The sequence below is a fragment of the Pristiophorus japonicus genome, chromosome 13 (assembly GCF_044704955.1).
Source record: "Pristiophorus japonicus isolate sPriJap1 chromosome 13, sPriJap1.hap1, whole genome shotgun sequence".
NCBI classification, from domain to species: Eukaryota; Metazoa; Chordata; class Chondrichthyes; family Pristiophoridae; genus Pristiophorus; species Pristiophorus japonicus.
The window spans coordinates 53,180,804-53,207,609 of record NC_091989.1 but is presented as its reverse complement, the minus strand read 5'-3'; the positions used below and the strand labels follow the sequence as shown (position 1 = coordinate 53,207,609).

Sequence of the window (26,806 nt, the reverse complement as noted above, 5' to 3'; positions counted from 1 at the left end):
AGCTCGAAGGCTGCTGCTGTATCTTTGGCTGCCGTTGAGCCACTGACGCCGCCCCTAAAGCGTGGCCAAATGGCCTCAAGCACCATAAAGAGCTGCGTGTGTCAGGTGTTGATTTTTCGGCTGCTGGCCAGCCACTGACGCCATTGATATCCTATGGCCGAATGGCCTCACGTCCGTCCGCTGCTGATTCTTTGGCTGCTGGCCAGCCACTGACGCTGCCCCTAAAGCGTGGCCGAATGGCCTCAAGAACCTTAATGAGCTGCGTGTGTCCTGTGTTGTTTCTTCGGCTGCCGGCCAGCCACTGACGCCGCTGCTATCTCATGGCCGAATGGCCTCGAGTCCGTCCGGTGCTGCTTCTTCGCGGCCAGCCACGAAGAGAATGAAGGCCTGCCTCAAGCACCGCAGCTCAGCTCGAAGGCTGCTTGCTGCCGCTGCCATCGAGACACTGACGCCACACCCCTGCCTGTCTCCAACATGAAAGGCCTGCCTGAAGCACATCAGCTCGAAGGCTGCTGCTATTTTACACAGGTCGGAACATGGTTTATTTAATCTTTTCCTTACTTCTAAATTTTTATTCAGGTTGGATTTATTTGTATAATATTTGTATAAGTATAACTAAGGATTGATTGTAGAAATTAATGACTTCCCTTCCCCCCCCTCCCCCCCCAACCTCGTTCCCTACACCTAATTTGTAACCGACGCCTGATTTTCTAAAGTGTAGACAAGGTTTTTTCGAGCGTACAAAAATCTTCACTTACTCCATTCTAAGTTAGTTTGGAGTAAGTTTTCACTGACGAAACTTTGAAAACAGACGTAAGTGGCCGGACATGGCCCCTTTTGAAAAAAAAATTCTGTTCCAAAGTGAAACTGTTCTAACTGACTAGAACTGGAGCAAACTAAATGCCGAGAATTCCAATTTCTAAGATACTACGTTCTACACCAGTTGCTCCTAAAAATCAGGAGCAACTGAGGCCGAAACTTGGGGCCAAAGATGGGAGGAAAAGCAATGTGTGAAGAGGACACAAAAAATCTGCAAAAGGACATAGACAAACTATGTGAGTGGGCAAAAATTTGGCAGATGGAGTATAATGTTGGAAAGTGTGAGGTTATGCACTTTGGCAGAAAAAAATCGAAGAACAAGTTATTATTTAAATGGAGAAAAATTGCAAAGTGCTGCAGTACAGCGGGACCTGGGGGTACTTGTGCATAAAACACAAAAGGATAGTATGCAGGTACAGCAAGTGATCAGGAAGGCCAATAGAATCTTGGCCTTTATTGCAAAGGGGATGGAGTATAAAAGCAGGGAAGTCTTGTTACAGTTATACAGGGTATTGGTGAGGCCACACCTGGAATACTGCGTGCAGTTTTGGTTTCCATATTTAAGAAAGAATATACTTGCTTTGGAGGCAGTTCAGAGAAGGTTCACTAGGTTGATTCCAGAGATGAGGGGGTTGACTTACGAGGAAAGGCTGAGTAGGTTGGACCTCTACTCATTGGAATTCAGAAGAATGAGAGGTGATCTGATTGAAACGTATAAGATTATGATGGGGCTTGACAAGGTGGATGCAGAGAGGATGTTTCCATTGATGGGGGAAACTAGAACTAGAGGGCATAATCTTAGAATAAGAGTTCTCCCATTTAAACTGAGATGAGGAGGAATTTCTTCTCTCAGAGGGTTGTAAATGTGTGGAATTTGCTGCCTCAGAGCTGTAGAAGCTGGGTCATTGAATAAATTGACGACAGAGATAGACAGTTTCTTAACTTATAAGGGAATAAGGGGTTATGGGGAGTGGGCAGGGAAGTGGAACTGAGTCCATGATTGGATCAGCCATGATCGTATAAAATGGCGGAGCAGGCTCAAGGGGCCGTATGGTCTACTCCTGCTCCTATTTCTTGTGATCTTATAGTGTGACATGTGCAATTTTCCAATCTACAGGAACAGATTCTGAATCGGGAGAACTTTGGAAGCTTATAGTTAGGACATCTGCAATGTTCTCATTTAAAACCCTGGGATGGAACCAATCTGGTCGTGGGGATTTGTCATTCTTCGGTGCCATTATTTTCTTCATTACTGTTATTTTTCTGACGTTCATTTTGGTGAGACCCCGAGACATTCAGGTTTCCTTGGGATTTCTGGCATGCTATCCTCTTCCTGTACTGTAAATACTGACGCAAAGTATTTATTCAACATGTACGTCATTTTTTTTTTCATTTTTATCACCATTGGCAGATTTCAAAGGGCCCACATTGCTCCTGACTACCCTATTTTTCCTAATATAATTGTAAGAAAGTGTTGATTTTTATATCCCTTGCAGGTTTCTTTCCATACTCCCTTTTTGTAGCTCTTCCTATCTGTTTTGTCACCTTTTGTTGTTCTTCATATCTCTCCTAGTTACCTGGATTGGTGCTATTTTGTCCATTTTAATGTTTTTTTTAGTTTTATGTTGTCCCTTACCTCTTTTGTCATTCATGTTATTTGTGTTATCATGTTATCATCAAAATCCATGGCGCGGCCTTGGACAGCATGGACCATTTTCCTTATGTCGGGAGCCTACTATCAGCAAGGGCAGACATAGAAAATAGGTGCAGAAGTAGGCCATTTGGCCATTCGAGCCTGCATCACCATTCAATATGATCATGGCTGATCATGCAACTTCAGTACCCCATTCCTGCTTTCTTTCAATACCCCTTGATCCCTTTAGCCATAAGGGCCATATCTAACTCCCTTTTGAATATATCTAACGAACTGGCCTCAACTTTCTGTGGTAGAGAATTCCACAGGTTCACAATTCTTTGAGTGAAGAAGTTCCTCCTCATCTCGGTCCTAAATGGCTTACTCCTTATCCTTAGACTGTGAGCCCTGATTCTGGACTTCCCCAACATGGGGAACATTCTTCCTGCATCTAACCTATCCAATCCTGTCAGAATTTTATATGTTTCTGTGAGATCCCCTCTCATTCTTCTAAATTCCAGTGAATATAAGCCGAGTCGATGATGAGGTCCAACACCGCCTCCAGTGTGCCAGCGCAGCCTTTGGTTGCCTGAGGAAGAGAGTGTTTGAAGACCAGGACCTCAAATCTGGCACCAAGCTTATGTTCTACAGGGCAGTAGTGATACCTGCCCTCCTATATGGCTCAGAGACATGGACTATATACAGTGACATCTCAAAGCGCTGGAGAAGTACCACCAGCGCTGCCTCCGCAAGATCCTGCAAATCCACTGGGAGGATAGATGCACCGACGTCAATGTTCTTACTCAGGCCAACATCCCCAGCATCAAAGCACTGACCACACTTGATCAGCTACGTTGGGCGGGCCATATCGTCAGCATGTCCGACATGAGACTCCCTAACCAAGCACTGTACTCAGAACTCCTACACGGCAAGCGAGCCCCAGGTGAGCAGAGGAAACGTTTCAAGGACACCCTCAAAGCCTTCTTGATAAAGTGCTACATCCCCACTGGCACCTGGGAATCCCTGGCCCAAGACCGCCCAAAGTGGAGGAAGAGCATCCAGGAAGGCACTGAGTACCTCCAGTCTTGTCGCTGAGAGCATGCAGAAATCAGGCGCAGACAGCGGAAGAAGCGTGTGGCAAACCAGGCTCCCCACCCACCCGTTCCTTCAACCACTGTCTGCCCCACCTGTTACAGAGACTGTAATTCTCGCATTGGACTGTACGTCATCATCATAGGCAGTCCCTCGAAATCGAGGAAGACTTGCTTCCATTCTAAAAGTGAGTCCTTAGGTAACTGAGCAGTCCAATACGGGAATTAGAGTCTCTGTCACAGGTGGAACAGACAGTCATTGAAGGGAAGGGTGGGCAGGAAGACTGGTTTGCCGCGCACTCCTTCTGCTGCCTGCACTTGCTTTCTGCATGCTCTTGGTAACAAGACTCAATGTTCAGCGCCCTCCCGGATGCTCTTCCTCCACTTAAGGCAGTCTTTGGCCAGGGACTCCCAGATGTCGGTGGGGATGTTGCATTTTATCAAGGAGGCTTTGAGGGTGTCCTTAAAACGTTCTCTCTGCCCACCAGGGGCTCGCTTGCCATGTAGGAGTTCCAAGTAGAGCGCTTGCTTTGGGAGTCTTGTGTCAGGCATGCGAACAATGTGGCCTGCCCAATGGAGTTGGTCGAGTGTGGTCAGTGCTTCAATGCTGGGGATGTTGGCCTGATCAAGGACGCTAACTTTTAGAGGAACTGCATATGATGATGATGTTATTTGTGGCAAGTAGAGCTCTTGTTCTTTAAGGATATAGGGCTAGAACTTCCACTTTTATTGCCTGCTTAACGTCCACTTAACGCCCATTTTACCACTGAAATGACGTATAGCGCCCATATATTGCCCATTTTGGCACAAAATGAAAATGGCAGGCATTTTTTGGAAACTTATCGCTGAGCGTTACTTTTCCCATGTGCTTAACGGCGAAAAAAATATTACCACCCGCCCACTTTTTTGGGGCAGAATCAGCAGGATAGGCGACTTCAACGCACATAATATCACCCAGTGTTATTTTCCACACAGAATTAACGCCGAGATTCAATATTAACTCCCGGCGTCTGTTTTTTGTCGTAAAGAGCATATTTACCCAAACTAGTGGCCCTGGAGATCTTGCATCGTCAATTTTGCCACCTCGCACACATTTCGCCCATAATATCGCTCGCTCAAATAACGCACACAAAAAGTGGAACTAACCGGGACGAATCACAGCATTATGGACGCCAAGTTGTAGATCACATGTCGTGTCCTGCGTGAGAGCACTGTATCTGACTTGTTTAACAATGAGCCACAAGGTCAATGCTGGATGCTTGGGGACAAAGGATATGGCCTCGTCATCTGGCTGATGACCCCACTGCGTGACACCCACACCGAGGCCGAGAGGCGATACGAGAGCCACAGAGCAACTCATAATATCGTGGAGAAAACCATTGGCGTGCTGAAGCAGCGCTTCAGATGCCTAGACCACTCAGGAGGCGAGCTCCAATACCATCCTGAGCAGGTAGCTCAATTCATGGTGGTCTGCTCCATGCTACACAACTTGGCTATCAGGAGGGGACAAGAGTTGCCTGATGAGCCTGACAGTCCACCTCACCAGAGAGAGGAAGAGGAGGATGAGGAGGCGGACGCTGACATTGGCCCAGACAATCAGGCTGTCGCTGAAGCCATGCCCCTGCCCCCCTGTAGACTGCATGAAAGGGCCCATGATGGCATGATAGCTGCAAGGGCCTTACGTCAGGAGCTCATCAATGATCGCTTTGCCTGAAAGAACGTTGGTGTTATTTCCAAGGCTGACACACTGCTGGGTGTGCAGAATATACATCAATGATGGGCATCACCTTGGTGACAGTTAAAGTTTAAGTTGATTGAAATTAAGTGTGATTATACCCTTTGATGTTAAGAAATCACCAGCGTGTAATGGTGCAGCTATCTGAGCCAATGTTCTGCAAGGTTTTGTTAAACAAAAAACATTTAAACCAAACATTAGTCTGAAGTCATCAGTATTTCTGTACAAACCAAACTCCCCACCCCACCGCCACCAGCTTCTCCTCCGCACCTCTACCCCTTCCCCTTCCCCTCCTTACTCCAAGCCGCCTGGCCGAGGAGGTCCTCAGGTGATGCTTCATTGGGGTGGGGGGGGTGGTGATGGCCGAAGCACTGCTTGGACGGATATGGGAGAGGACAGTCCCGAGGTGGGAGTGTGCTCCGAGCCACAAGCAAGGTGATGCTGCTGGCTCTGGTGTGTGGTTGGCAATGGGGGTACGTCACCTTGGGGTGCAGTGCCGCGCTCCGGGACCACTGGGAGCCCTCTGCCACCAGTGTTCCTGGCTACCAGCTCCAGGGCCTCCTCCATCCCTTCCATTTTATATGTTATTTGTTGGACAAAAACTTGGTGCCAACTATGTTCTTGGTGCTTGGTGGGCTTTTTGCTGCTGGTAAATCTCTGTCATTCCTCCCACAGCAGCCAGACAAGCTCACACCACAGCCACACACGCTTTCAGTGTCTCTGAGCTCCCTCTCTCTCTGTCTTCTCTTCTGCGCATGTCATGATGACCCTTGACTTCCAGAATCGCGGGAATGGAGCGTTGCCATGTCGTTGCTAAGGACGGCCACACTTTACGGCAGAAGGCCAGAAAAATGTAACGCTAACGCCCATTTGATATCTCTGGCGGTAATGCCCATTTTCAAAAATGTAAACTAGGTGTTTTGAGAATGGGCGAGAAGCCGGCGATCTGAAAACCCTTTTTTAACACCCACGCTGGAAATAGCGCCCATTTTTGGACGCTAAGCTCAAAAGTGGAGGTTCTAGCCCATAAACTTGTTCTGTATCACGTTAAATTCTTTTTTGAACACCTTCTCGTTCTCCCCATTAAGAGATTAGCCCAGTTTACTACGGACAGTCTCTATCTCATCCCTTTGAAGACCACCTTACCTAAATCTAAAATCTTAGTAGCTGTTTTGTGTTTTTCCCTTTTAAACAAAACATTGAACTCGATCATATTATGATTGGTATTAGATAAATGTTCACGCACCAGTAGGCTGTTAACTAAATCTGGCTCAAACCTCATTATTAAATCTAGTATGGCCTGGCCCCTTGGCACCTATATTCTTGACAGCCATAGAAACATAGAAACATAGAAAATAGGTGCAGGAGTAGGCCATTCGGCCCTTCGAGCCTGCACCACCATTCAATAAGATCATGGCCGATCATTCACCTCAGTACCCGATTCCTGCTTTCTCTCCATACCCCTTGATCCCTTTAGCCTTAAGGGCCATATCTAACTCTCTCTTGAATATATCTAATGAACTGGCATCAACAACTCTCTGCGGTAGGGAATTCCACAGGTTAACAACTCTCTGAGTGAAGAAGTTTTTCCTCATCTCAGTCCTAAATGGCTTACCCCTTATCCTTAGACTGTGTCCCCTGGCTCTGGACTTCCCCAACATTGGGATCATACTTCCCACGTGAATGATTTCCTTCAGGAATCTTAACCAGCACTGGCTGTTTCTTTTCATATGTTTCTGTTACAGACACATCAGTGTAAGGGTGTGTCCAAGTAGAATACCTAATATTTAATCTCATTGGTCAGGTATTCTCTGGTGATCTTTTACCTACTGATCCTCCCTATTCTCTGGCAGAAGCTGCAAGTAGATAAAAATGCCCGTCGCAATAAATGCTGATGTGCAGCTGTGACAGAAAGCTCAATCATAAATGAAAGAACCCATACAGCTTTAAATAGCTATCAGAAAATTCTAAGGAGAAGATTTTAACTCAAGGTGGGAATCAGGGCTGTGGGGGCCGAAGTGGGCGGAAAATCATTCGGCCCCAAAATGGTGAGGGGCCGGGCTGCCTCCGGCATCCCACAGAAACAGACCCCGGCAAGGTATTTATGGATTGGGGAACTTGGGAGGCCCAATGTGTCATGTATGTAACTTTCATGTAACTGTAACCTTCATGTAACAACACTGTACACTGTATACACCTAAGAAATGCACACCTTGACCACAGGGGGTGAACTTGTGGGAGACACTCCTCATCTGGTCATCCAGGTATATAAAAGGAGGTCCCACGCAGGGTCATCACTTCTTGGTCCTGTGAATAGAGGTACAGGTCACAGAGTGATCTTGTCTCCAGTATGTGCCTCATGTTGATTTACAGTAGAGTGTAAGGACACAACATTTGGCGACGAGAAACGGGAATCAACGACTCACGAGAATGGCCACCGGTAGCACAGAGGAACAGTACTGTGTTGGTGAGGACTGGGACGATTTCGTTGAGAGGCTCCAACAGAGCTTTGTCATGAAGGAGAGGCTGGCTAGCCGAGATAAATTGGAAATGGGGGGGTGTGCACGCCATTTCATCTGTGGAGCAAAGTTCATGCTCACATGTCCTGCAGAAAAGTTAGTCACTATTTCAACCTCGTGTCGGGACTTTCAAAGGTACCAAAGTAGTGATACGCATCACCCCGGATGCCAGACCAGTGCACCATAAAGCCAGAGCTGTGCCGTATGTGATGCAGGAGAAAATTGAGAGTGAGTTGGACATGTTGCTAAGAGAGGGCATAATTTCGCCCGTTGAATTCAGCGACTGGGCAAGCCCCATCGTCCCTGTCTTAAAAACGGATGGCTTTGTCAGGATCTGTGACGACTACAAGGCCACTATCAACCGAGTGTCACTACAAGACCAATACCCGCTTCCGAGAGCGGAGGATCTTTTTGCCACGCTGGCAGGCGGCAAGCTGTTCACCAAGTTGGACCTCACTTCAGCCTACATGACCCAGGAACTGGCCGAAGAATCCAAGCTACTGACCACCATCACCACGCACAAGGGGCTGTTTGTCTACAACAGGTGTCCATTTGGCATTCGTTCAGCAGCGGCTATCTTTCAAAGGTTCATGGAAAGTCTGCTCAAATCCATCCCTGGAACAATCGTATTTCAGGACGACATCCTTATCACGGGTCGAGACACCGAGGAACACCTCCACAACCTGGAGGAGGTGCTACGCCAACTGGACCGGGTAGGCCTGCGACTAAAGAAGTCCAAGTGTGTGTTTTTGGCCCCAAAGGTCGAGTTTTTGGGCAGGAGGGTTGCTGCGGACGGGATCCGGCCTACCGAATCCAAAACGGAGGCGATCCGTCGCGCGCCTAGGCCCGGCAACACATCGGAGTTGCGTTCATTTCTGGGACTATTGAACTATTTCGGGAACTTTCTGCCGAACTTAAGCACATTGTTGGAACTGCTACACATGCTCCTGCATAACGGTTGCGATTGGTTTTGGGGGGACTGTCAGGAACGGGCCTTCAATCGGGCACGGAACCTGCTTTGTTCTCATAAGCAATCCCTGTAAGAAATTGGTTCTGACATGCGATGCATCATCCTATGGGGTTGGGTGCGTGTTGCAGCAGGGTAATGATGAGGGCCAACTCCAACCTGTGGTTTATGCTTCCAGGTCGCTCTCCCAAGCAGAAAAGGGATATGGGATGTTTGAAAAGGTAGCACTCGCACATGTCTACGGGGCGAAAAAGATGCACCAGTACCTTTTTGGCAGAAGGTTCGAGTTAGAAACGGACCACAAGCCGTTAACATCCCTGCTGTCCGACAGCAAAGCTGTCAATGCCAATGGGTCAGCTCGTATACAGCGATGGGCTCTCACGCTGGCTGTGTATGACTACACCATACGGCATCGACCAGGCACCGAAAATTGCACTGACGCGCTCAGCAGGCTTCCACTGGCCACCACTGAGGGGGCAGCGGAGCAAAGCGCTGAGATGGTCATGGCTGTTGATGCCTTTGACAGCGCAGGCTCCCCCGTCACAGCCCACCAGATCAAAACATGGACAAACAGAGATCCCCTCCTATCCTTGATTAAGAAATGTGTCCTGACTGGGGATTGGGCGCCCGCACATGGAGCATGCCCTGAGGAGGTCAGACCGTTTCACAGACGGATGGATGAACTCTCCATCCAAACTGACTGCCTACTATGGGGCAGCCGGGTAGTCATGCCCCAGAAAGGAAGAGAAGCATTCATCAGGGAACTCCACAGCAAGCACCCTGGCATTGTGCTAATGAAGGCCATTGCCCGGTCACATGTATGGTGGCCGGGAATTGATGCAGACCTTGAACACTGTTCGCAGGTGCATGACGTGTGCCCAGCTGGGCAATGCCCCCAGGGAGGCCCCACTCAGCCCATGGTCCTGGTCCACCAAGCCATGGTCACGTATTCACGTGGGGAAAATGTTCATCATTGTTGTTGATGCGTACTCGAAATGGATCGAGTGCATCATATTGAATTTGTGCACGACATCCACCACAGTGGAGAGTCTGCGTGCGGTCTTTGCGACCCACGGCTTGCCGGACATCCTGGTTAGCGACAACGGCCCGTGCTTCACTAGCTATGAATTCCGGGAGTTCATGTCGGGTAATGGCATCAAACATGTCAGGACAGCACCGTCCAAGCCGGCTTCCAATGGCCAGGCAGAATGTGCGGTCCAAATCATAAAATAAGGCAAGCTCCGGATTCAAGGACCCTCCCTTCAATGCCGCCTATCGCGCCTCCTGCTGGCCTACAGGTCCCGACCGCATTCGCTCACGGGAGTCCCGCCAGCGGAACTACTCATGAAACGCACACTTAAAACTCGGCTGTCCCTCATTCACCAGTTCTGTCAGACATTGTTGAGGCAAGCGCCAGTCCCAAAATGAGTGCCATGACCGTAACTCAAAGGGGAGATGTATAGAAATCGATGACCCTGTATTTGTTCTTAATCACGCTTTGGGGCCCAAGCGGCTTGGGGGTACTGTAATTGATAAAGAGGGGAATAGGGTCATAGTGGTCAGACTTAACAATGGACAGATATGCCGCAAGCATCTGGACCAAGTAAAAAAAAGGTTCAGCATGAACACTGAGGAACCTGAGGAAAATAATGAGATGCTGCCCACACCACTGCCAGTGAATGAGCAACAAGAACCTTCAGCAGCATGCACAGTCCCTGCGATCAGCCCGGATGAGCCAGAATCACCACAGGTGACAAAGACGCATGCCAAGACTCAACAACCAGAGCCCCAACAGCAGCGCTCCACGAGAGAGCGTTGACCGCCTGAAAGACTCAATCTTTGATCCAAAGACGTTGGGGGGAGGTGATGTCATGTATGTAACCTTCATGTAACTTTAACCTTCGTGTAACAATACTGTATACACCTAAGAAATGCACACCTTGACCACAGGGGGTGAACTTGTGGGAGACACTCCTCACCTGGTCATCCAGGTATACAAACGGAGGTCCCACGCAGGGTCATCACTTCTTGGTCCTGTGAATAAAGGTACAAGTCACAGAGCGACCTTGTCTCCTGTATGTGCCTTGTGTTGATTTACAGTAGAGTGTAAGGACACAACACAATATATCCTTCTGGGGCCAGGAGTAGCACTCCTGCTACTCATGGCCCACAAGAAAACTTTAGGAATTAATAGATGCTCTTACTTAGGCCTCCTGTTGCCTGGATCCTTGCTGCTGCCAGCATATGCTATTCCTGGCAGGTTGGAGACTATGTGGGCCTTCGTCAAGCCTACAGTTAAAATGGCGTGCACATCCCAATGACGTTGTGACGCAACATAAGCCATTTAAAGTATCCACCCACTTACCTGGGGCAGGGAACCATCCCATGCTAGGGTTTAAGTGCAACTCTTAAGTGTTTCAATTGTTTCTTTTTTTTCTGCATTGTGTAATGTTACCAAAACAATCAGTTGCTGAGAGATATAAGGAATAAAAGTAATCCACCCTGAAAGTTAGACGCCTCCCTAGCAACATCTATTTCATATCCAGCACTGCTTCTGCCTCTTGACTGCATTTCCCCTTGTTTAAATATTCACAGACTATAATAAGTCCTGCCGCAGGTTATGTGAGATTCCAAGTGCACACGCATGCCAGCTGCATTATTATGTGCTGGACACATTGAGCATGGAATCGGTCTCAAGTCACCACACTAATGTAGAGCCAGTGCCTGATGCACAACAGGCCCCAGCCATCACATTATTGGCCCTGCTTCTTCTACACTTCCAAATTCCAACATGTGTATGTTTTTACAATGAGTATAGGCCCAACCTACTCAACCTTTCCTCATAAGTCAACCCTCTCATCTCTGGAATCAACCTAGTGAACCTTCTCTGAACTGCCTCCAAAGCAAGTATATCCTTTCGTAAATATGGAAACCAAAACTGCACGCAGTATTCCAAGTGTGGCCTCACCAATACCCTGTATAGCTGTCGTAAGACTTCCCTGCTTTTATACTCCATCCACTTTGCAATAAAGGCCAAGATTCCATTGGCCTTCCTGATCACTTGCTGTACTGCATATTATCCTTTTGTGTTTCACGCGCAAGTACTCCCAGGTCTCGCTGTACTGCAGCAGTTTGCAATCTTTCTCCATTTAAATAATAACTTGCTCTTTGATTTTTTTTTCTTTCAAAGTGCATGACCTCACACTTTCCAACATTATACTCCATCTGCCAAATTTTTGCCCACACACTTTGCCTGTCTATGTCCTTTTGCAGATTTTTTGTGTCCTCCTCACACATTGCTTTTCCTCCCATCTTTGTATCATCAGCAAACTTGGCTACGTTACACTCAGTCCCTTCTTCCAAGTCGTTAATATAGATCGTAAATAGTTGGGATCCCAGCACTGATCCCTGCGGCACCCCACTAGTTAATGGTTGCCAATCAGAGAATTAATCATTTATCCTGACTCTCTGTTCTCTGTTAGTTAGCCAATCCTCTATCCATGCTAATATATTACCCCCAACCCCATGAAGTTTTATCTTGTGCAGACTTGATGCCCTGTCTGAAAACTTTGACATTCTCACTCTGTTTAATACCAAGTCCTAAGCACGCTCAGGAAAGCGTGCGCAAAGCAGCCCTGCAGCGATGCTGGCAGCGCTTCTTAAAGGGATACACACATCTTTCACATGTTTGGATTTCAACTTTTATATTTTATTACAGTAGTGGCTTGGTGCAATTGATGTTAAAAGTCTTTTAAGTTTGCAGGGGTGCTGCTGGACATAGAAACATAGAAAATAGATGCTGGAGAAGGCCATTCAGCACTTTGAGCCTGCACTAACATTCAATAAGATCATGGCTGATCATTCCCTCAGTACCCCTTTCCTGCTTTCTCTCCATACCCCTTGATCCCCTTAGCCGTAAGGGCCATATCTAACTCCCTCTTGAATATATCCAATGAACTGGCATCACCAACTCTCTGCGGCAGGGAATTCCATAGATTAACAACTCTCTGAGTGAAGAAGTTTCACCTCATCTCAGTCCTAAATGGCCTACCCCTTATCCTAATACTGTGTCCCCTGGTTCTGGACTTCCCAAACATCGGGAACATTCTACCCGCATCTAACCTGTCCCGTCCCGTCAGAATTTTGTATGTTTCTATGAGATCCCCTCTCATCCTTCTAAACTCCAATGCATAAAGGCCCAGTTGATCCAGTCTCTCCTCATATGTTAGTCCAGCCATCCCGGGAATCAGTCTGATGAATCTTCGCTGCACTCCCTCAATAGCAAGAACGTCCTTCCTCAGATTAGGAGAGCAAAACTGAACACAATATTCCAGGTGAGGCCTCACCAAGGCCCTGTACAACTGCAGTAAGACCTCCCTGCTTCTCTACTCAAATCCCCTAGCTATGAAGGCCAACATACCATTTGCCTTCTTCACCGCCTGCTGTACCTGTATGCCAACTTTCAATGACTGATGAACCATGACACCCAGGTCTCGTTGCACCTTCCCTTTTCCTAATCTGCCGGCATTCAGATAATATTCTGTCTTCGCGTGTTTGCCCCCAAAGTGGATAACCTCACAGTTATCCACATTATACTGCATCTGCCATGCATTTTCCCACTCACCTAACCTTTCCAAGTCACCCTGCAGCCTCTTAGCATCCCCCTCACAGCTCACGCCACCATCCAGTTTAGTGTCATCTGCAAATTTGGAGATATTACTCTCAATTCCTTCATCCAAATCATTGATGTATATTGTAAAGAGCTGGGGTCCCAGCACTGAGCCCTGCGACACACCACTAGTCACTGCCTGCCATTCTGAAAAGGACCCGTTTATCCCGACTCTCTGCTTCCTGTCTGCCAACCAGTCATTATATTATGTTATATCATATCCACGTCAGTATATTACCCCCAATACCATGTGCTTTGATTTTGCACACCAATCTCTTGTGTGGGACCTTGTCAAAAGCCTTTTGAAAGTCCAAATACACCACATCCACTGGTTCTCCCTTGTCCACTCTTCTCGTTACATCCTCAAAAAATTCCAGAAGATTTGTCAAGCATGTTTTCCCCTTCATAAATCCATGATGACTTGGACCGATCCTGTCACTGCTTTCCAAATGCGCTGCTATTTCATCTTTAATAATTGATTCCAACATTTTCCCCACCACTGATGTCAGGCTAACCAGTCTATAATTACCTGCTTTCTCTCTCCCTCCCTTTTTAAAAAGCGATGTTACATTAGTTACCCTCCAGTCCATAGGAACTGATCCAGAGTTGATAGACGGTTGGAAAATGATCACCAATGCATCCACTATTTCTAGGACCACTTCCTTAAGTACTCTGGGATGCAGACACTTGCAAGGCTTTTTTAAAGGAAGGCCTCTTCGAAGACAGAAAATGCTGGAAATACTGAGCAGGTCAGGCAACATCCGTGGAGAGAGAAACAGAGTTAAAGTCTCAGGTTGAGATGAGGCCTGACCTGCTGAGCATTTCGAGCATTTTCTGCTTTTATTTCCGATTTCCAGCATCCGCTCACAAAGGGAAGAGGAAGGCGCAGAAGACGAGGAAGCAGAAGGAAGGATGCAAGTCAGAAAGTCCCTTTCTGGATGGAATATCCAGGATGGAATCATCCACCTGCAGTACTAGTGACCACTACCTCAATTTCCCTTTCAACATTTGTCCCACACCTTACCTTCCCTCTGTTACTGTCCATCACAGTGTCCTCTTGGCCAGCTTGAAAAAAAGCCACTACAAAGCAAATTTTCCAATTTAACTTTTATACATCCATCCGATATGACATCAAGAAATCACCCTTGTGCATTCCCTTAGTGACTATCTTAGTGCGCCTTTGCCTAATGTACCTATGTCATGCAGTGCTACCCTAGTGGCTGCAACATGGCTGGTGGAAGGCTGCTGACTGTCAGTGGGAGAGACTGCAGATGGCCTTGCAGGACGACCTTGAGGAACTGGTAGCTGAGAGCGTCAAATCGAGCGACCGTGTTTCTTCTTCTTCTTCTTCATTCTCCTCTCCCTCTTCTTGGTCAACCACTGGCTGGGCAGGATGAATTTCTTGGGTGTGTGACATGGGGAAGACTCAAGGGTAGAGTTGTGGTAAGGAGAGAATGGGAAAGCAAGAGCTGCATGTTTACACCATGTAAGCATCTTGTAAATCAGAAGATATTGTGGGATGTGAGATGGAGGATAACGTGTGAGGCTAAGAGCATATTGTATCCTTTCAGCCCTGCCCCTGCCAAGAATGGCTAGCAATGACTTCTCCAAGGGGGTGAGGTAAAGCTAGGAATGGGGCGTGTACCACGTGATTGGTACAGATTGTATTTAGGTGAGTGATTGGATGAAGGGGGTCATGCAATGAGCAGTGTGTGAGGCTAGTGGTTCAGTTGATAGGAGATGGCTTTTGAAGATGCAATCACTGATCTTGACCACTGCTCTGAGGTCATGAAACTTCTTTGGGCACCGGAGCCAGATCGTGAGGCGACACTACTGCCAGTGACGGCCTCGGTGATCTGGTCCCACATCGTTCTTTCTGGGGGGCCTCTTGGCCCCCTGTGATTAGAGGACCTTTCTTGCAGTGTTGACCCCTTGCACAAAGCTGGAGTGCTGCGTATGGGACCCTGGGTGCCCTTTCCCTGGCTTGTTGAGCCATTTGTGTTAGCGCTGAAGCACTTTTACCATTTTTTTATGTGTAGAAGGCAGTTCAGCATTAAGAGCTGAAGACTGCTATTTCAGATTATTTTTAATGTTTTTTTTTCAGAAGGCAGTTGTGCTCTGAGGGTGAAAGACTGCCCATTTAAAAAAAAAATTTCAGTTAAGAAGGCATTTCCTCTTTAAGGGACCAACACTGCTTTCTAAAATGACAGGCTAGCTTTAAGACAACTCTGCTTTTGCTCCAGGGATGCTACACCACGCTACATTGGGCCTCCTGCTGAGACTACCACATGAAAACCAGTTTCAATCCAGGTTTTGCAGTGCACTAATTTACCGGTGCTGCCTGTGCTATTATTTTCGGGTGGCCGTTAACTTTGGCACACCCGTAGGTTTCCAGCCTACTCAGCTTTCTAGACCCAAATCTATTTGGTTGGAATCAAGAAATAAGACGATCTATTACACTACTTGGTGCATTTTATAGGCCACCAAATAGTGGGAAGGAGATAGAGGGGCAGATTTTCAAGGAAATTGCTGAGTTGTGCATGAACTATAGATTCGAGATAATGGGAGATTTTAACTACCCCAATATTGAATGGGGCAGTGATTGTGTTATGGGCAGAGAAAAAGAAGAATTTCTGGTGTTTTCAGGAGAATTTCCTTTATCAGTATGCTTCCCGTCCGACGAGGAAGGAGGCATTGTTGATTTAGTCCTGGGGAATGAAATGGGTCAATTGGAGAATGTCACAGTGGAGGAGCATCTCGGGAATAGTGATCATAGTACCAAAAGGTTTAGATTAGTTATGGAGAAGGACAAGGAGCAATCTAGAATAAAAATTCTTAACTAAAGGAGGGCTAATTTCAGTGAATTGAGGAGGGATCTGGCCCAGATAAATCGGAATCAAAGACTGGCAGTCAGAAATGTAATGCAGTAATGGGCAGCCTATAAAGAGGATTTGTGCATGCTCTCGGCAATAAGACTCTAGGTGCTCAGCGCCCTCCCGGATGCACTTCCTCCACTTAAGGCGGTCTTTGGCCAGGAACTCCCAGGTGTCAGTGGGGATGTTGCACTTTATCAAGGAGACTTTGAGGGTGTCCTTGTAACATTTCCTCTGCCCACCTCTGGCTCGTTTGCCATGAAGGAGTTCCGAGTAGAGTGCTTGCTTTGGGAGTCTCGTGTCTGGCATGCGAACAATGTGGCCTGCCCAGCAAAGCTGATCAAGCGTTGTCAGTGCTTCAATGCTGGGGATGTTGGCCTGGTCAACGCTAACGTTGGTGCGTCTGTCCTCCCAGGAGATTTGCAGGATTTTGCGGAGACATCGTTGGAGGTATTTCTCCAGTGACTTGAGGAGTCTACTGTATATGGTCCATGTCTCTGAGCCATACAGGAGGGCGGGTATTACTACAGCCCTGTAGACCATGAGCTTGTTGGTAGATTTGAGGGCCTGGTCTTCGAACACTCTTTTCCTCTTGTTGATAAGAGGCTCCCGAGTTATGGGAAATGGTCCACATTGTCCTGGCCAAAGACCGACCTAAGTGGAGGAAGTGCATATGGGAGGGCGCTGAGTACCTCGAGTCTCATCGGCGAGAGCATGCAGAAATCAAGCGAAGGCAGCAGAAAGAGTGTGCGGCAAACCACCCCCACCCATCCTTTCCCACAACAACTATCTTTCCCACCTGTGACAAGGAATGTGGCTCTCGTATTGGATTGTTCAGCCACCTAAGGACTCATTTTAAGAGTGGAAGCAAGTCTTCCTCGATTCCAAGGGATTGCCGATGATGATGATGATGATGATGATAAAGAGAAGATAGATTAGGTTCCATCTAGTTACATTCCCACTCGGGGGAAAGGTAGGGCAACCAAAGCCAGAGCTCCCTGGATGACGAAGCAGTTAGTGAGTAGGATGAAGCAGAAAAAGATGGCATTTGACAGATGTCAGCTTGATAATACAGGCTTATTATAAAAAGTACAGTGGTGAAATGAAAGAGGAAATAAGAGGGGCAAAAACACTGAGAATAACTTGTCAGCTTGGAATCCAAATGTCTTTTATAGGCATATTAACATAAAAGGGCTGTCAGATGAGTGGTGGGGATGATTAAGGATCAAAATGGAGCTCTATTGGTGGAGGCACCTGGGATGGTTGAGGTATCAAAAGAACACTTTGCATTAGTGTTTATCAAGGAAGATGATTTTGACAGAACTACAGTAAACTAGGAGGTTGTCAGGATACTGAATGAGATAAGAATAGATAAAGGGGATGTAGTAGAAAGGCAGTAATTAAAGGGGAGCAGTATAATCCAGGCTATTATAAGCCAGTCAGTTTTTTGTCAGTGGTGGGGTAGTTTTTAGAAACAATGAGCTAGAAATTCCATAAGCCACCCAGTTGAAAAGTAGAAAAGTAGCGCCAGGCGCTAATGATTCTCTCCTGCTTGGAAACTCAGTTTTAGCACTCCAAGAGGGGAGTGGAGCGCTAAATCAAGCGTTAACCACTTCTATTAGGGTGCTAAAGTCTGAGAGCGGGGCGATAGCAGCAGATTGCTGAACAATTTGCAGCGCATTGCTAACGCCATCAGAGGCTGCTTCTCTCGCTTAAAAGGGCTAATGATGGTGCACAGCCTACTTGTCGACAGTTCTCCGTTGCAAGGTGACCTGCACGATTGCCATTACAGCCCCAAACATTCTCACAAAGTGGAAGGCTTGGACATCTTGCAGCAATGAAACATCAAAAACTTTGAACAGGCACCAGACTGGTGCAAATAATCAAGGTTGGCCTACCTGAAAACCAAGCCCTTTAATTAGTGCTCCCCATGTGACAAACCGAGTTAACAATGCCTCCTCTTCCTGCTGTTGTTCACGCCCGGCAATACAACATGGGTCGGGAGGCAATTTCACATCCAGGGCTGCACACTTTATGACGTCTGGATCTGCAAGGCGCTAGAGGCCCAGGCAGTAAGAGTTAGTGGGCGCCGTTGTATTTGCCGTGCCCAGCCGCTAACCCCTTAGAGCCCCATTAGTGGCCCCCAGGCGCTAACGGGCGGTGCTAAGCAGCCAAATTTCTCCCCTCATAATCTGGGAGAAAATTAACAGCCAATTGTATAAGCATGGGCTAATAAAGGAGAGCCAGCACAGATTTCTTAAGGGCAAATTATGTTTGACTAACTTGGTTTTGTTTTCTTGATGAGGTAACAGAGAGGGTCAATGAGGGCAGTGCAGTTGATGTTGGGTATATGGACTTTCAATGACATTTAATAAAGTGCCACATATTAGGCTTGTTAGCAAAATTGAACCCCATGGGATAAAAGGGGCAGTAGTAAAACTGGGTAAAGGTTAGAAAACAGAGAGTTATGGTGAATGGTTGCTTTCCGTACTGCAAGGAAATATACTGTGGTGTTTCCCAGGGTTCAATACTAGGACCACTGCTGTTTTTGGTATACCACTGCTGTTTTTGGTGTACATTAATGACTGGGACTTGAGGTATAGGGCACAAGTTCATAATTTGCAGATGACACAAACCTTGAAAGTGTAGTAAACAGTGAGGAAGTTAGTGATATGCTTCAAGAGGACGTAGACAGACTGTTGGAATGGGTGGACGCATGGCAGATGAAATTCAACACAGAAAACTGTGAGGTGATACATTTTGCTAGGAAGAATGAGGAGAGAAAATACAACAAAAATGGTACAATGTTAAAGTGGGGGCAAGAACAGAGAGGGTACAGAAGAGATTTATTAGAATGGTTCCAGGGATGAGGAATTCCAATTTTGTGGATAGACTGAAGAAGCTGGGGTAGTGCTTTTTAGAGCAGAGAAGACTAAGAGATGATTTGATAGAGGTGTTTAAAATCATGAAGGGTTTAGATACACCAAATAAAGAGAAACTGTTTCCAATGGCTGAAGGGTCGCTAACCAGCGGGCACAGATTTAAGGTGATTGGCAGAAGAACCAGAGGTGAGATGAGGAAAAACATTTTTATGCAATGAGTGGTTAGGATTTTGAATGTACTGCCTGATAGGATGGTGAATATAGATTCAGAAGTACCTTCAAAAGGGAACTGGATAAATATTTGAAGGAAAAAGGATTGCAGAGATATGGGGAAAGAACAAGGGAGTAGTTTTAACTGGATAGCTCTTCGAAAGAGCTGGCACAGGCCGAATGGTCTCCTTCTGTGCTGTGCCATTCTATGATTCGATGAAATCTTATCTCTTTGACTAAGGTTTTGGTCATCTGTCCTAATATCTCCTTATGTGGCTAATTGGCAAATTTTATATGATAAATCTACAGTGCAGCACCTTAGGATGTCTTATAACGTTAAAGGCGCTATATGAATGCAAATTGTTTTTGGTGTTCTTCACTTGCCTGAGGCCAAAAAAAAGCTTATAAAAAGATGGCAGTGGCGATCTCAAAGTACAGAAACTTATGCAATCAGCGTGACAAGGTTACATAAGAAAGAGAGAATAAACTTGCATTCTCACAATGCTTTTCATGACAGCATCACATCTCAAAGCACTTTACAGCCAATGAAGTACCTCTGCATTGTGGTCTGTTATAATGTAGGGTAATGTGGGAATGTGGGAGGCAATTTCTGCCTGCAAATTACTAAAACCTAGTGGAAAGGTACAAAAAGCAATCAACATTAGGAAGAGGAGTAGGCCATTCAGCCCCTCAGGCCTGTTCTGCCATTCAATTAGATCGCGGCTGATCTGCACCGCAACACCATCTTTTTGCTGTTCTTCCATATCGCTTGGTACTTTTGACTAACATTAATCTATTTATCTCAGTTTTGAAAGCTTCAATTAACCCAGCATCCACAGCCTTTTGGGGGAGAGAGTTCCAAATTTCTATTACCCTTTGTGTGGAAAAGTACCTCCTGATTTTGCTCTTGAATGGCCTAGCTCCAATTTTAAGATTATGTCCTCTTGTTCCTGTTACCCTCACCAGGAGAAATAGTTTCTCTGTATCAAATTCTTTCATCATTTTAAATACCTGAATTAGATCATCCATCAATCTTCGATACTCTAGAGAATACAATCCAAGCTTATGCAAACAGTCCTCATAATTTACCACCCTTTAAGTCCCGGTCCTGTTCTCCTCTGTCAAAACCACTTACCATTCCAGGATCATCCAGGAATGCAAAGATAAACCCCGACTTCTCTTTACTATGAACCGTCTTCTTAAACCACTCTCCCCTGTCCCCTCCATCTTCATCTCCAACAAGTGTGACGAGCTCATGGACTTCTTTGTTACAAAGTTTGAGACCATCTGTTCAGCTGTCTCTGCTACTTTCCGCCCTTCCCCAAGCCCATTAGGTCAAACTTCTCCTAAGGTTTCCCCTTGCCTAGCCCAGAACTCACATCTTTTAGTTTTCTCCTATTCCCATCCTGCCCTCTTTGAATTTGTCTTGTCCATGAGACCCACCTTCTGCTCCTTGACTTTATTCCTACCAAACTGCTGACCACCCAACTTCCCTTCCTGGCCCCCATCTTAGCTGGTATTGTGAACAGTTCCCTCTCCTCAGGCACGGCCCCTACCCCTTCAAATCTGCCATCATCACCCTTCTCCTCAAACAACCCACTGTTAACCCCTCTGTCTACCGCCCCATCTCCAACCTCCCTTTCCTCTTCAAACTCCTTGAACGTGTTGTCATGTCCTAAATCCGTGACACTTGTCTTTCCCACAATTCTATGTTTGAATATCTCCAATCAGGTTTCCTCTGCCACAGTAGCGAAACGGCCCTTATCAAAGTCACAAATGACATCCTATATAACTATGATCGTGGTAAGCTATCCCTTCTCATCCTGCTTGACTTGTCTGCAGCCTTTGACACGGTTGACCACACCATTCTCTTCCAATGCCTTTCCTGTGTCATCCAATTGGATGGAACTGCCCTCACCTGATACCATTTTATCTATCGAGTCGTAGCCAGCGAATCACCTGCAATGGCTTCTCCTCCCGCTCATGTACCGTTACCTGTGGTGTCCCCCAAGGATCTATCCTTGGCCCCCTTCCTATTTCTCATCTACATGCTACCCTTCAGCGACATCATCTGAAAACACAGATTCCGCACATACGTTGACAACACCCAGCTCTTCCTCAGAACCATCTCTCTCGATCCCCTCCCCCTCCTTGTCTCTGTTGTGTCACACTGCTTGTCTGACATCCTATACTGGATGAGCAGAAATTTCCTTCAACTTGATATTAGGAAGACTGAAGCTATTGTGTTCGGTCTCCACCACAAACTACATTCCCTTGCCACGGACTCCATCCCTCTCCCCGGCAGGTGTCTGAGGCTGAACCTGAACACTCGTAACCTTGGTATCGTATTTGACTGGGATCCAAACACACATCCGTTAAACCCAGAAGTGGGCACGTTGGAGCCGGGTTGTGCTCCTGATTGAAAATTCAAAAATGCTCAGTCCCCAACCCACCTGTTCTTGGGGTTAAAATTCGCCTCCGACCCCCCCAGGTCATAGAGTACAAAGGCAAGGAAGTTACACTAACATTTATAAAACAATGATTAGACCTCAACTGGAATTTTGTATTCAATTCAAGGCCTCACATTTTAGGAAGGATGTCAAGGACTTCGAAAGGAGGCAGAGGAGATTTACTAGAATGGAATCATGGATAAAATACTTCAATTACGTGGAGAGACTAGATAAACTGGGCTTGTTCTCCTTGGAGCAGAGAAGGCTATTGGGAGATTTGATATAGGTGTTCAAAATCATGAAGGGTTTTGATAGAATAAGGAGAAACTTCTCCATGTGGCAGAAGTGTTGATAACCAAGGGAGACAGATTTAAGGTAACTGGTAAAAGAATTAGAGGCGACATGAAGATTTTTTTTGCAGCGAGTTGTTTCTCACCATTTGGAAAATCTGTCATTCAATTATAATATTGGCCTGTAAGCAGAGCACATAAATAAGTATGTTAGCAAGTATCATAGAAGGTGGAATAGAAATCCTGCATACTAACTTCTCCCTTTCTGGTTCTGATTATTCCCATGATTTTGCATATAGTGATTTTGCAACCACAAACTTTTTGTGATTCATTTGCCAGAAGCCTTAAATTATTTCTTCCCCCCACCCCCCTCTGATGTGTCATATTAATTGTAAAGAACTAAGTTGTGTTGCACAAAGGAATCAATGCCTTTTGCTAGTTGACAGGTGATCTCCCTGAGGTGCAACTAATGGACAGTTTTATTGGGCCACACCTTATATGAAGCAATTTTATTAATGTGCACAAACATTGTTCCACACCTGAGGATGTCACTGAACTTCTTTGTTTTTTGCTGAAGGGTCTGGTAGGTGAGTGTGGCTTGCGATCTTCATGCAGTGTCAGCTGCAGCTCAGTGGGTAGCACACTCACCTCTGAGTCAGAAAGTTGTGGGTCAAGTCCCACTCCAGGTAATTGAGCACATAAAATCTAGGTTGACACTCCAGGGGAGTGCTGCACTGTTGGAGGTGCCGTTTTACGGATGAGACTTTAAACCGAGGCCCCAGCTGCTCTCTCAGATGGATGTAAAAGAGCATTATTTCGAAGAAGAGCAGGGGAGTTATCCATGGTGCAGGGGAGTTATCCATGGTGCCCTGATGAATATTTGTCCCTCAAAAAAAACAAGATTATCTGGTCATTATCACATTGCTGTTTGTGGAGCTTGCGGTGCGCAAATTGGCTGCCGCATTTCCAAAATTACAACAGTGACTACACTCCAAAAGTACTTCATTGGCTGTAAAGCACTTTGAGATGTCCGGTGCTCGTGAAAAGCGCTTTTTAAATGCAAAGTGTAGTCACTATTGCAATGTAGGAAATCTATGCACAGCAAGATTCCTCAAACAGCCAGCAGACAATGACCAGATAATTAGGTTGAGGGATAAATGTTGGAACTCTTTGTTTGAAATGTTGCAAGTTAACTCTTCTGATACAGAGGTCCTCATAGGACCTGTTATGCCTGTACATTCTTGGCAAAGGGGTGGTGGGGTGATAATATCTGGCTGGCCACTGTCTTCTGGCATGCTGCCTGACTCTCTTTCCCTGCACCCTGCACCACTCTTCCTCCTCCATACTAATGGCATGCAGTGAAATATCATGGGGGAAAGCCATATATCATATGTTCTGAATGCAGTGGGGAAGGGATGGGAGGGGTGGAGCTCTGAAAATCTTCAGATGGACTTACCGAGTAACGGCCAATTAAAATCAAGCGCAAGTCTTCGTAGCAGCTAATAAAAAAAATGAGACAAAATGCTCTACAGCAACAGATATCAGTAGCCAAACTTTCCAAGCTCGCCAAAGCTCGCAAATACCTCAGTTCCACCTTGATCGAAGGTGTACAAGCAATGCAAAACAAATGATGTGAGCAAGCAATTTTTCTTCGGTTCAATTTCCAATCAGAAGGTTGTATGTTGGGGGAGGGGGGGAAATTGCCTACCCAATTATAATATTGGGATATATTTTTAAAGCACCACATGTTAAAAAATGACTCACAAAAAGTCTGTCTGTTTCACAGAATTTGCCATGGATTCATAAGAACATAAGAAATAGGAGCAGGAGTAGGCCATACGGCCCCTCGAGCCTGCTCCACCATTCAATAAGATCATGGCTGATCTGCTCATGGACTCAGCTCTACTTCCCTGCCCGCTTCCCATAACCTTTTACTCCCTTATCGCTCAAAAATTTGTCTATCTCCACCTTAAATATATTCAATGACCCAGCCTCCACAGCTCTCTGGGGCAGAGAATTCCACAGATTTACAACCTTCTGAGAGAAGAAATTTATCCTCGTCTCAATTTTAAATGGGTGGCCCCTTATTCTAAGACTATGTTCCCTAGTTTTAATTTCCCCTATGAGTGGAAATATCCTCTCTGCATCCACCTTGTCGAGTCCCCTCATTATAATATACGTTTCAATACTCATTCTTCTAAACACCAAGGTGTATAGGCCCAATCTACTCAACCTATCCTCATAAGTCAACCCCCTCATCTCTGGAATCAATCTAGTGAACATTCTCTGAACAGCAAGTATATCCTTCCTTAAATACGGAGACCAAAACTGTATGCAGTACTCCAGGTGTGGCCTCACCACTACACTATACAGTTGTAGCAGGACTTCTCTGTTTTTATACTTTAACCCCCTTGCAATAAAGCCAACATTCCATTTGCCTTCCTGATTACTTGCTGTACCTGCATACTAACTTTTTGTGTTCATGCACAAGGACCCCCAGGTCTCTCTGTACTGCAGCACTTTGCAATTTTTCTCCATTTAAATTATAATTTGCTTTTCTATGATTTCTGCCAAAGTGGATAACCTCACATTTTCCCACGTTATACTCCATCTGCCAAATTTTTTGCCCACTCACTTAGCCTGTCTATCCCTTTGCAGATGTTTTGGTGTCCTCCTCACAATTTGTTTTCCCACATCTTTGTATCATCAGCAAACTTGGCTACATTACACCCCTGGTTCCTGTTTGTAATCCTCACCCTTCCTGTCTATTGGTACATTCTGAGAACCTTTTCATTCTAGGAAGCTTCCAGTACCCAATGGAACCTAGTGAATACAGCAGAAAGCAAATCTAGGACCAGAGAGATTGGTCAGCCTGTACTGGGAAAACATCTTGCAGCCTTTTGTAACAAAAATGGTTGAGTTTCTCAGTAAGTTTAGTGGCTTTTTCAGGATTTCTAACACTTTTATGAGTTTGTTACCTTATGACGGTTATTTACATCAATAAAACTCTGATGAACAGCTTCAACAAAGCTAACATAACCCTAAAAAATGCTGCCAATTCGCAAAACAAAATGCAACTGAAAACCAACAATAGTTAAGAATTTACAAAGATTCCATAGTTTGTTATATTTGAATTACATAGTTTTAAAGTAATTTTTGAAAAATCTGTCAGTCATTGGCTATTATTGGCAGGTATGTCTGATCTTTTGGCATGATTAGATTACTTGTGTAGTTTTACCCTGTCCCCGGACTCACATTAGAGAGTAGTTATTCTAACTGTCTAAATACTTACTTGTACATTACACTGCATTGTCATTTTCTGTACTTCGAGTTCACCTGGAAGGAAAGGAATCTCATCAATGCTTTTCACTTGGCTCAGCAAATATGTCACTCTAACAAGAGTGCATTGTTGCAACATGCTATACTTAAATAGTTCTAAGTTGCAAAGCAATTCCAACACTACCCAAGATAAACAGTGAGGAAACGCAACTGAGACTGCCAAACCACAGAGGTTGGTAGTTAACTGCACTATTATCGGCATGAAGAGACTTAATCAAATAAATATTGCAATATGTGTAAACACTACATGATGTGTAAATTACATCTCCAATTCCTAATGAAAGACATAGAACAATTCATTTATCATTTTGAAAAGCTTTTTTATCCAGTGCCAGGAGTACATATTTGTAAAATGTAATTCTTTCTGCAATGAATCCACCTTATTTCAAATTATTCTTGAGATGGATCCAAGTGCAACACTTAAGTGGATAAACTATGTTGTGACTATATTAATGGCAGCAGACCCCTTACGATAAAAGAGGTGTCTGAACAACTCTAACACTGTAATTAATGGTGGTGACAGGGCGGGTGATAGAGCAATATTTTGAAAACTTCCAATCTAGTGTAATAAACACTGGTAAGAGGAAGAGACAGAAGAAGATCTCAGGCATGCAGGTGATGAGTGCTGTTGAAGCATCACTCATGAATGTTGTCCTTCATAATGTCAAGGCATTGGATTCCAAAATGGGATAAATGCCTGATTCATGGGTGGATGGGTCGGAGAGGAATTTTCCCAGATTTTTTCTCCTTAAATTGGCCTGGGTTTTTATCTGGTTTTTGCCTCTCCCAGGAGATCACATGGCTCCGGTTGGGGTGGAGTGTAGAATGTTTTAGTATAAGGGGTGTCGCAGTTGTGGTGAGGCAGATTGGTTGGGCTGGGTGCTCTTTGCCTTTCCGTCATTGTTCATAGGTTTATATGTAACCTTTAGGGCAGCTGACCAAGGGCCATGCAGCTCTTTGTCAGCTGGCGCGGACACGATGGGCCAGAATGGACTCCTTCTGCGCTGTAAATTTCTATGTTTCTATATTTCAAGGTGCTTGTAAGCATCCATGAAGGAGGAGTATTTCAGAGACATTGTAGTGTTACAGGGGTCATTCAATTACATAATGTTTTTCAGTTATGCACATACCATTTGTATGTTAAGGGGGTAGTAACCATTTCAGGCACATAAGAATTTCTGGATGAAAAAAACCTAAGGTCCATTTAGTTTGCCTTCTACCATCCTGATAATCACATGATACAATGGATAGTTCAATTGATAAAAGGGAAGGAACTGCATACAGGTGCATGAGTGGCACGTGACGATAAATTGAGGTCCCGTCTGCTCT

At 45.6% G+C, this 26,806-nt stretch overlaps 1 long non-coding RNA gene across 1 annotated transcript in view; it reads right to left on the bottom strand.

Moving 5' to 3' along the window:
- LOC139278570 (uncharacterized) overlaps positions 1–26,806 on the bottom strand; it is a 320,976-nt gene that overhangs the window by 127,829 nt on the left and 166,341 nt on the right. Inside the window, exon 3 of the long non-coding RNA XR_011596304.1 lies at positions 25,431–25,474. This is a non-coding gene — a long non-coding RNA (uncharacterized lncRNA). The remainder of the gene's footprint in view (positions 1–25,430; positions 25,475–26,806) is intronic.